At 34.6% G+C, this 11,626-nt stretch overlaps 1 long non-coding RNA gene across 2 annotated transcripts; it reads left to right on the plus strand.

Annotated features, from left to right (window-relative positions):
• Positions 1 to 1,054: 1,054 nt before the first annotated feature.
• On the plus strand, positions 1,055 to 3,875 carry LOC121422106. 2 transcript variants are annotated; one of them, XR_005971117.1, is made up of 3 exons: positions 1,055 to 1,284; positions 2,479 to 2,683; positions 3,704 to 3,875. It is a non-coding gene; the product is annotated as an uncharacterized LOC121422106 (long non-coding RNA). The 2 variants fall into 2 exon arrangements; XR_005971116.1 differs by lacking the exon at positions 1,055 to 1,284 and adding an exon at positions 2,168 to 2,214.
• Positions 3,876 to 11,626: the final 7,751 nt, after the last annotated feature.

Consider the following 11,626-nt stretch of genomic DNA (forward strand, 5'->3'; position numbering starts at 1 on the left):
TGGTCAGGGGCCGCGGAACGGTTTTCAAAGTGGGGAGGGGGGCTGAGCCAAAAGTGGGAGGGCTGACCATGCAAAAAATCACAATCTTATGGTCATTTTTACATTTGTGTACACAGTTTTGGGAAAAAGTGCCCCCCCCCCGCTTCCGCGGCCCCTGTTGGTATAGCTTTTACATAGCAGGCCTACCTTACGTTATTCAGATGAGACGTGGATGAATTATATTGCTTGCAAATCATATTAAATCATATTTGATCATTAAATCATATTAAAAAAAATATTAGCCATCGAAAAAATTGTGAAAGGCCTCAACTCTCATCACCAAAATACGGGAAGAGATATACGCTGTGTGCATGGTAGGTCACGAATATGTGACTATTCAAATTAAGAATTGCTATTATAGCTTACATGTCATGTTCAGTCAAAATTTACGCCACATATGGGCTGAGTATTCTTTCACGCCCCTTCGCAAAGCATTTTTGTTCGTCCTTTCGATCAGTTCCACAAACTTAACTGAGCGCACATCTTGTCATCAGACTGTCTTCACCTAAGAAATGAGTATTTCCCCCTAAGTAAGGCATTCAATTTTTTGACGCCTGTTTTGACACTAAAATGAGTTAATTATCTTTTGGTTGAAAATGATAGGCCTTGAGGAAGTTCCTTCAAAATGGCTGTGATATCATGAAGAACTTAAATCAGAGCAGAAAAGATATATTAATACTTTGGTTTAGGGAGCAAAAATTGTGTTTCTCGTGTAAAGGGAGACCTTAAAATGCAAAATTTCCATTTGCAGTACTCTAGAAACTTCAGCGCACGTTATTTTTATTGTGCATTTCAGAAAGAGTGGTCATAATGCAAGTCAGTAATCCATTTAGCAAATCAAATACTTTTTTGAGAACTTAATGCCGAAAAAATACTTTTCAATGTTTCTGATGTAAATAGAAAATAGTAAATATTTTCAAAGTGTACTTTGAAGTGGACACTTAGGCCAGAATTCACGAAAAACCTAGCTCCTGGTTTTTGGTGGTTTAAACCCCCTCCTGGTTTAAACCCGAGCTGGGTTTTTCATTTGCGTTTCACAAAAGAGGTTTAAACCCCGAGGGGGTTTAAATGCGTCATAAAACGTCATGAAACGTCATATTTTTTAGTCTGCTCTTAGATGTGGTTTAAACCATGGTTTAATTTTACGAGCATGCGCACTTGAGGAATTTGTGAAAAATCGCTGAAGTGAAGAAAACTTTTCTTGCGGTCCTGGACCTGTCAAGCGGTCTTCTTGATTAGAAATTCGTAAGTATTCTTCTTTGAATTCGTAAAATAAATCCCCGCTTTCCTTCTCTGGAATATATTGATACGTTTTATGCAGTTATATGAAATTGGTAGTGTTGTTTTTCATGACTGCGAACGAGGTTTTGGTATTGACAAGTCCAGACGATGCACTTTATCGTCGCGTGTGTATTGCCACAGTCCCATCCGTGCATTTAAGTGTTGGGATATTTTGACGCTGTGTTGTTGAACGAATTGAAGGTGCTCAGCCGCGGGCCGGGCTTAATTGTTTTATGAGCTTCACAAGGATGTTTATATTATTATGCTATCTATATCATAATTTGTGAATGTCAAGATAAAAATGAAATATCTAAATCTATATAATTTTTGTACTATTTGGTGCATTTTAAGAGGAGAAACTCAGAAAGATTTTTTTTTTAATTTGATTTTGAATTTGCCTTGACTAAAGTAACTTCGTACTAAAAAGCCTAAAATTGCATTTCAAAATGTACATTTGTAGATCGAGACCTACCTTTTTGCTTTCGGCACAGGCCAATTTTTGAGGCTGTAGGAATATTAAAGAGTTGATTACTCAAACTTAAGTTTGGTCTAAAGTCTTTTCACTTGCAAATGAAGAAAATAGAGCCCCCCCCAAAAAAAAAAAACAGATTTATTTTAAGTTAAGTCGTTAGGCCTAGAGGCCTACTTTTGAAAAGCATATTCACAGTTTCAAGCAAATTATTACAATGTTTTTTTTTTATTGCATTCACCGTGTTCACTGTGAGATTTGCATTTAAAAAGTGATAACCAATGAATTTTTTTTTTTAATGAAAAATTATTATTTTTTTTTAATTTGACCATTGTTTCACAGAATTACATTGGCATCAGAGGTACCATACAGTGTAGGCTCTATGGATTATCTCCATCTTCTTCACAGCCTTAAAATACTAAGAGGTATGATTATTAATTTGATTTACATTGTTTTGATTTGTTTAAAAGTATTATTGAAATGATCTGTTAAGATATCGAACATGAAATATAATTAGACTGAAGAAATGAAATGGCTTGAATGTAGTTTTTGTTAATCTCAGGAAGTAAATTAAGATTGCAGTAATTATGTTGGCAGATCAAATCTACATGCACATGTACAGTTTGGAATGATTATAAAGATCACAAAATAAAAGAATTAAAAATAATATTCAACTCTTCTGCATACAGCTACCTTTCCCAAGACATTGTGGGCTACGTGATGCTAAAAAGCCATCGAAATCGTACAAGGATGGGCCATCTCGAGATCAGTATCGACTGTCAAAAGAAACCGTCACCAATATGCTGGAAGCCGAAATGAAGAGGGACATACAGAGGATTGATCAACTTCCTGTTTATTTGCAGGTGTTGACAACTGTCCATTTTTATGCAGTGGGTAAGTAATTTAATTTTTCATAAATGATTATTGAATGTTTTCTTGGAACTGTTAAATCTAAATGACTGAGATTGTTTCTATAATTTAAGGACTCCAGATAAAGCTGATGACAATATCTAGAAATCAGAGAAGGAGCACATAAAAAAAGAGTATCATTTCAGCAAACAGTCACGTACCTATGAATTGCATAATTTAAAAATTCCAAAACTACCACAACAGTAGTGAGGCTCTGCTTTTACAACTGTTATGTCAGGTTAGAGTTATAATTTTGCCATTAACCCATGGTAGAGCTTCATGAGGTAATATCATGAGGTTCACCAAACTTGTACACAAAATTTTGAAATTTTGAGTATAAAATTATGCTAATTTATGCAAAATTTATTCATGCTAATTTATGCGAAATTCATAATCACAAAAAATGCTTCTGTATTTGTAGACCAATTTTGATTTTTTTTTCATCCGTCTGGTAGAGCTACATGTACATGAGGGTCCCTAAATTTCCACACAGACTTAAAATTTTGACTAGAAAATTATTTATGTTAATTTATGCAAAATTTATTCATATATCACCAAAAAAATGCTTCTTCTATGTCACTTCTCTATTAATTTCAATTCTGTTTCCTCAATTTATGTCACAAATATAATTCACTAGTGATGACTTGGCTGAAATTAAAAATTGATGGTACATTGTTCGGGTACTGTACAACCCAATTATTTTTTTTTACTTTTAATCAAAAGATGTGCAAAACTTCAAGGTAAAAAGTCATTAACGCATTGGGCAAAAAAAATTATTCAATAGTTGTTTTTGAAGTCAGCACTGCTGCTATATTGAATCGCATAATGATGGCGAGACTGCCAAAGGCGTTCCACTTGTTAAAATATATTGGAGAAAATTGTATGATATTTGTACAAGATGAATATTCATTGTTTAACATCTGTATGTGCTTCAATGAAATGTTTTAAATTACCTCAAAACAATCACCTCACCCATCAACCATATGGTTTGTTTTTATTTTACAGGATCATTTTAAAAGATGCATGGTGATGAGGCAGCAATATCGCAGTCATCAATGTGTCAGAAGCTAAAGCAAGAGGCAATACATGAAGATTCCTACAACAAGAGAAGAAGTTGAAGCAACTCGAAGACAGTTCTATCTAACTGTTAGATTTCAAGGAGTGAAAGGTGCAATTGATGGGATTGGGCCATATGCTTCTTATATACCCCTTCCAACTTCATGTGGAGAGGAATGCCTATAACAATGGCAAAAGCATTAAGAACATAGAAACACAGAGTTCATTCAAATTTATGAAGAATACTTTACTTCTTTATTTGTTAATAAATTGATTATTATAACCCTGTGATTCCTGCAGCTTAGCTTCAGCAACCTCTCTTTCTTTATTCAAAACGTCCATTCGTAGTTTGTGCTCCTTCAAGCTCATATCGTGTCTTTCAATCTCATTTCATGCTCTTTCAATCTCATATCATGTTCTTTCACTCTCATCTTGTACTCTTTATAAAGTCGAGGCCATGTTTCTTCCATTGAACTTCAATTCTAACGGCATGCACTTCTACCTGCTCAAACTCTTCTGATAGATGATTCTTTTTTCCTTGAGATGGGTAATTCAAATTCCATTTTGCAGAACAAAGGTTTGTGGTATTGCTGCAGGGTTGCATTTAAGTACATAACATATAGTAACAGTACAGTTGTAAAACACATACTATAAATCATGTTGTCAAAGATGTATGTTGTTTAACGTACTGGTAACTCTCTACTTGATAGGTTCAGCTTCTGACACCAATGTACATTGTGTTTTCTGATTGTTCTCGGAACCATAAATTGAATTTTTGAAAACATTAAAGACTTAATTATAAAAATTTCTTTAAAAACAGACAACAATGCAATGTATTCTTTTCAGAGGTATACAATATTCGGTCACAGTTCATTGAATTGCTTGAATCTGTTAACATACATATATTGAAGCCCTTTTCATAGTTCAAATGATTCACCCTCCCAGTTCAGTTTTATAAATCCCTCTTCACCTCTAAATACCTTACTACATATCTAGTATATTCAGATTATTTTGTGTGTACCAGTGTATTGTGCATCCAATTAACATGATCTTGTAAGTACATGTACATGTACTTGATTTGGGGATCATGTTTAATTTGTTACATTATTTAACATCTTTTTAACTACATCTGATTTATGAGTCTGGCCAAAGAGATAATCTGGCAGAAAGGGTTAATGGAAAAGGGAAACAAAGGCATTGTAATTTTAATCAATACTAAATTACCTTGAAGAGGAATGTGATTTTGAAGAAGTTCCATCAGTCTGGGAATGTTTCCTTGATACCTCAGCCAGAAATGAATTTGTAGAATTTGTCCTCGATGTGAAAGAAATAGATGAACTTCTGTTCTTATGCAGGTTTATAAATTTCAACAATGTGTCACATTCATGTCAGTTGGGAGGGTTTTATTATTTTGTTTCAAGGAAAGTGATGAATATTCTTGATAATGTAATTATATGACGATTTGGGAAGTATTTTGAGAGGTCCACTATGTGAGATAGCTTTTATTCAAAATAGCTTAAACTGGACATGGAGTTTTCACATTTGCAATCATTATTTGTGTATTAATTGCAACAAGCATAAAAAAGAAGAAAGAATGACCTTTCATTTTGTGAGGAAGCATTTCCTGATTTAAGAACTGTTTATTTCAATAGATTATTAAACGTATTTTCGTTTCATAAAATATTTAAAAAATAAAAGTTCTTTATACGGTTGATTTATTGAGATATGTCTTCAGTCAATGATGGATTTGAAGTGGGGGGGGGGGTGGGGGACAGGATGTTTGATTACATGTAAGTTTTATTCAAAGTTCTTATATGCAAGAGTAGTTTCTAATCATGCATTACAATAAGGATTAAGAATGCAATTTTATAGGATTTTTGCTAGTAGGAAAATTGTATTCTGCACTTTTGTTATAAGTACCCCCTTGTATATATTATGGGGGGGGGGATGTCAGATATTCACCTAGAATGGGAAAACGAAATCAGAGTAGATGCACTTGGTTGTTTAGGTGGTGTAACTTGAGGCAGTGCTGGATTTGAAGTTGCCGTATTCCATGGTTAAGGGAAATAAAGATGATTGTTTAATTCTGGGAATGCTTGATATTTATATAGATTTTCAACAAAATTAAATGCATAATTGATCTAACCTAACTTATTAACAGAATTTGGTATGTATGAAAATGAATTCATTGGAGAAGTAATAAAAAAAAAATCAATCTAAAAAATAAAATCCATTGTATATTAATGTCAACACAGTTACAAAAAATAAGCGTGAAGCGGGTGAAGTCAAAGAAGATGCACTGACTTTGCTAGGTGTTACTGGAACTTGATCTATACATGACCTGGGGGGGAGAAACATTTATTGGATTAATACATTACATGTACTGAGAATATTATTTGCCTATAGAATGTACACTCTAATGAATTTGACATTTGAAAATATTTCCATTATATTTTTTGCCAAGGTATTTTGTTGTACAATCATTAAAACAGGAAATTATTATTTGATTGAATATTGAAATTTTCATGATTTTTCTATGTACACCGCCTTGAAATATTGAAATAAAAAAATAGATAACTTTAAAATATTTAAACTGCTTCAATTTAAGATGCTTCTTATTACAGGTATTCTGTTGATGGACCTTGGAGACTTCCTGGGAAGTTGATGTTAGTGTTGGTTTGTCGCTGTAAAAAGATAATGAAATTCATAACACAAGATTTTTATGAATATATTTTATAGAGAAATGTGTGGGGAAAAGTTGGTTAAGAATGGTTGTGACCAAGAGCTCAAGAACTTTTCTTTTAGAATGCCAATTTGTAATGCTTATTTATCCATTCAAATACATTTATGTATTTCCGAAAGAGCAAGGGGGGAGGAGGCGGCAGAGAGAAAAAGGTAGTAGAATGGTGAATGTGTGTGCAGTGGCGTACCTAGGATTTTCCACAGGGGGGGGGGGCAAAATCGTCTGCAAAAAAGGGTCTTCAATCACAAAAGGATTTCATACCAGAAAAAAATGGACAAGCAAAAAAAAAAAACTCGTCAGGAGGGGGGGGGGGCAGAATAGGTCCCTTGCATGGGCTGTGACTCGTCAGGGGGGCAGTCTGCCCCCCCCCGTAGGTACGCTAGTGTGTGTGAGAGAGATAGAAAGAAAATGAGCGGGAACAAGAGAAAGATTATGAGAACGAGAAAGAACAGTTCATCAATTTCACTTCAATATTGTTTAACTATTGAGAAAAGTTTCAAATTGAAATGAGAAATAGAAATTAAAATAATTTATTTTGATAAAAAAAATATTCAGAAAATATATATGCTAAATAAAGCCTCTAATATATTAATATTACGAATTCTAGCTACAACTACCCCACCCCAAAAAAGGTTATCTTTCCAAAAGTCGGGTCATCTCATCCCAAATACATGTTTTATTTCGATTTTGAAGGATTTTGTATTTTTTACCATCCTAAAAGACCTAAACTATTTTGAGTAGGGATTTCCGCCAATGTTTCAGGGATCCACAAATATTTATTTTTATGCGTGCTAGACTTATGGGATGCACTTTTGATTACCATTACCAAAATAAAGTCAAGATTTAGGGAATAAACCAGGGCGGTCTCAATTTTAAGAAAGGAAAATAAACAAATTAGAGGATAAAGTTTACTTCAGAAAATTTTGGGGACGTGTTCTTTCTAGAATTTACATTTGAATTTAAATTGTTTGATATTTTTGGCGATGGAACTGGATTCAAAGGTCGTTTCGAATTTTGATTATGACGTAAGAACAACAGCTGATCGACAATCTTTGTTATGATTGTTGTTTTTATACTGAAAATGCATTAGAAGATCCATACTTTTAGAATATTAGTTGCCGGAAGACTGTACGGGCATGCGCGTTGTTAACTCTCAGCTCAGCCTCAGCTAAGCGAAGCGATCGAGATAGACCTTATCGCAAATAGATTCACGCAAAGGATCATGGGATCGCAAAGGGGGCAATAGCGCCGCTGTTGTCCGGATGCGACCATGCGAGCGCAAGCAGCCGACAATAAAGTGTACGATTTCCATAGTGTATCAAAATACGATCGACGCCCGCAGCCAACATTTTGCTAACTTCCAGTAAACGCCTCGTCATATTTGTTTCAGAGTCTAACATCACTTTTCTTCTTAATCATGGGTGGCAGAGATAGATGTGCTGTCTATAGCTGCAAGAATTACCACAGATTTTATGAAGAAAAGTATAATTTTCTTTCATTTTCGCGCACTGTCTGTGCGTGTTTTGAGCTGCGCAGCAGCTGTGCAGTGTGCTTGCATGCATGGACAGTGGGCATGCACTCTCGGCCCGGGGACAGTGTACGTCGGCGAGGCATTGGAGGAAACTAGTCCCTAATTCCAAGCAAAAATAAAATGATGATCAATAAAACAAACTCTGCAGTACATTTGATTACTCTATTCTAGTTATGTATGTTTGTAATATCAATCGATAGTCAAGAATACATGTTTCATAAATAATTATCTCAATCATGATTTTATTCAGTAGGCCTAAAAACCGAGCTGTGTTTTCTTTTTCTCTCCACAGAGTAGGCTACATAATGTCCTGGGAGCTCTAAAGTTGCAGTTATTCAGGATCGTGGTCGGACATTCTGAAGTTTAGTTATTGGCATGCTTAGACAAAATAATGAATGAAATAATGAGAAAAAATGAGAATATTAGATGAAAATATATTGAGAGAAAAATAAGATACAAAAAGAAAGTTAATGAGGAAGGTGATCTGTAAGAGAAGTGACTGAATGCGATGAAATAAATTGAAGATGTAAATGTTGAAATAAGAAATATCATTTATATGAATTAAATATCCATCATCTACTAAGTTTCAGACAAAATAAAATTACAGAGAGTTGGAGGGATGTTTCACATTCAGGGATTTATTTAATCTGCATGTCATCATTTTTATATGTCCTTCATTATGTATATATATATATATATATATATATATATATATATATATATATATATATATATATATATATAAATAAATAGATATACTGCATAGCTTATTTTTTATATACTTTAGATTTGTCTCACCCCCTATATAGAGCTTGTATGATCAAACTAAAAGAGCCCGAGTTGCAAAGGAGGACTATATTTGCCCCCAAATAACAAAAACTATATAACTAAATTATATGGAGATATATACATTATGATTCTCATGAATATTCTTTAATGGAAAAATTTGCTATCTAATTGGGATCGCCGACGTGCTCTTTTCTAAAGTCGATCGACATTGACCCGCAATCACCGTCTCACTTTTCCCACAAAATCTTCCCAAGTTTAGCCCCATAAAACTTCGAAAATACGATGAGTATTGAGTTCATACTTTCACTGGGCAATCATGATACATAGATTGTTTTATAAATCCACATTCAAGTATCCAAAGTAATTTAAATACGAAGAAATCAGACTTTTAAAAAGGCCTGGATTTTGAGTGACACTGCACAAAACATATGGCGTTGTATGGCTTCCCAAAAGCCGATTCTGCGTTTGCCCCCTTTCGCATCCCGTGATCCTCTGCGATGACAGACGCCCTCACGCGACAGACGCTATTTGCGATAAGGTCTATCGTAGACATGCAAAATCAACAGCTGATTTTCATATTAAATGCCGCTTACCACCAAAAATGTAAGTATTATGAGAAAGCGATCTAATAAGATACTACTTATTCTTGAAAATGATGAAGTAATTATATTCATACTTCCAGTGTCATCGGGTAATCTTCATATTACATCTGGTTGTTGTCATTTTATTTTCAGCCGAATTAAATTTATTCAATGATTAAAAACATGACATCGATGTTTACGGATGGGACCAACATGATATTATCGTCGACGCGCAGACGACCGCAATGGTTGAGACAAATCTTCATTTTTATTGCATTTTGTGATGTATCTAAAAATAGCAGATGTACAATACAATTCGACTCATCCAACAATGAATAAGTTTTTAATGTAATTTCATTTCATGTAGTCAATTGAGATTGCAAATTTCGGTAGTTTAAACCCAGACTTTGGATTTTCGATCCCTGTTTGCCGTGGTCAGCAAAGACCGTAGCAGACAACATACGCTCTACTGAGCATGCTCAGAACCGTGGACTAAAATAAAACCATGGTTTAAACCATGGTTTAATTTTAAACCATGGACTAAAGAAACCATCGTTCGTGAAACAGAGAGGGGGTTTAAACCCCCTCGGGGTTTAAACCATGGACTAAAAAACCTAGGAGGGGGTTTAAACCCCCTCGGGGTTTAAACCTCCTTTGTGAATTCGGGCCTTAATGTTTAAATAGAAACCACAAATAATACATAAATTAAGTAGAAATTTTAGCAATAACATAAAATAAGATTTAATTGAAGCAATGCATGTCACAACGTTATATTTGGGGGGTCACCAAAATCATCTACGAAATACAATAATGGCCATACTTTTCATTATTTTTTATGTTATTGCTAATCATTCTTTCTAAGCATAATACTATGTAATGGCTACCAGAAAAAATTCTTTAGAAAGATAATATGGATTCTACACCCAAAAGTCGGTGTTTCCCATGTAAGCCATTTGGGGGACACCAAACCTTACATGGTATATAGTAACAATATCTTTTGTTTGTCATTTTCTCTGAAAAAACGGGTTATTCTGTACCTTTTTCGTATCAATAGGCAAATCATTTTTTAGAATGCTCGTTTGGCCTGATAGCGCCATCATAAAATGATAAAAAGTGTCCCATGACTGACACATACACACCCGATCACGAAAAGAAAAGAAATATAAGTTAGAAATAAAAAATGAAAGTCATGTATTTTATATCAACTGCGTAGACAAGATTTAATTTTGGAGGGGCTGTAAGTGCACGCGAAGCGCACTCTCGAAGGAACTTGAGGGTGTAGGGAGGGGAAAGTTCTTGATATCTCATTAATTTAGTATGAAAAGAAGACGTCTCTTGCATCTCTAGTTTCCTTATCAACTCGCCCCACTTGCTGTGATTAAAACAAATGTATTTGAAAGATACGAGCGTCCCCTAAATGGGCCTTTGAATGAAATAATACCGCACGAAGCGCTGAACGGCTAAAACGTTTTTAAGAACAGATATAGCATAAAATGCCCACCTTATGGTCGCATCATGTTTGATGATAAAAACTTTAGCCACCTTAGATGACTTTAAATCACAGTAGTAGAAGACGGATATGCAAGGCCAGTAAATATTCCTTCCGGCGCGAATGGTTTTGAAGTTCTGAATTGAAACTTTAACCTGCTCTTATTTTGATATTTCTTAGATAATAAATGGATTACGAAGAAAAAGGGAGCTCAAAATGTGAAAGGGCCTGATGCAAGCCAGAAGAGGGACTTTTCATTTCCCTTCCACGCGAAACATGGTAACATCTGTGATTTATTTCGGGAGAAAAAAAGGTGTAATAAAGTCACTCATTATTAAGCGCTTTATTTTGTATGATTTAGAAAGTTCAGTGATATTCAAAATTTCAAATAAATCGTACCAAACAAGATCATAGAAGGGTGTAAAAGCAATACAGAATAAAGTTTCATCGTATATAGCACGGCACGAATTTATAATGCCTCGAGCCCCTTTTGAGCAGATACTTTGCCACAAATTACTCACTGAAAAGTGGAAGATATCTGGGAACTCTGGGAGTGGCAGGAGTGTTGACCCGCTCCGAACAGAAGAGCCGAAATTTTGCGTCAATTATGCAATTTAAAAAAGAATCATCATATTTTTTCTTAAATTCATGTATACTCTACGATTTATGGCACGAATATACAAATCCCATAAATGGGAAGGGGAAAAACCGTATCATAGTTTGGATAGAGCGCGAAAGC

Source organism: Lytechinus variegatus, chromosome 9 (genome assembly GCF_018143015.1).
Source record: "Lytechinus variegatus isolate NC3 chromosome 9, Lvar_3.0, whole genome shotgun sequence".
In the NCBI taxonomy this organism is placed as follows: Eukaryota; Metazoa; Echinodermata; class Echinoidea; order Temnopleuroida; family Toxopneustidae; genus Lytechinus; species Lytechinus variegatus.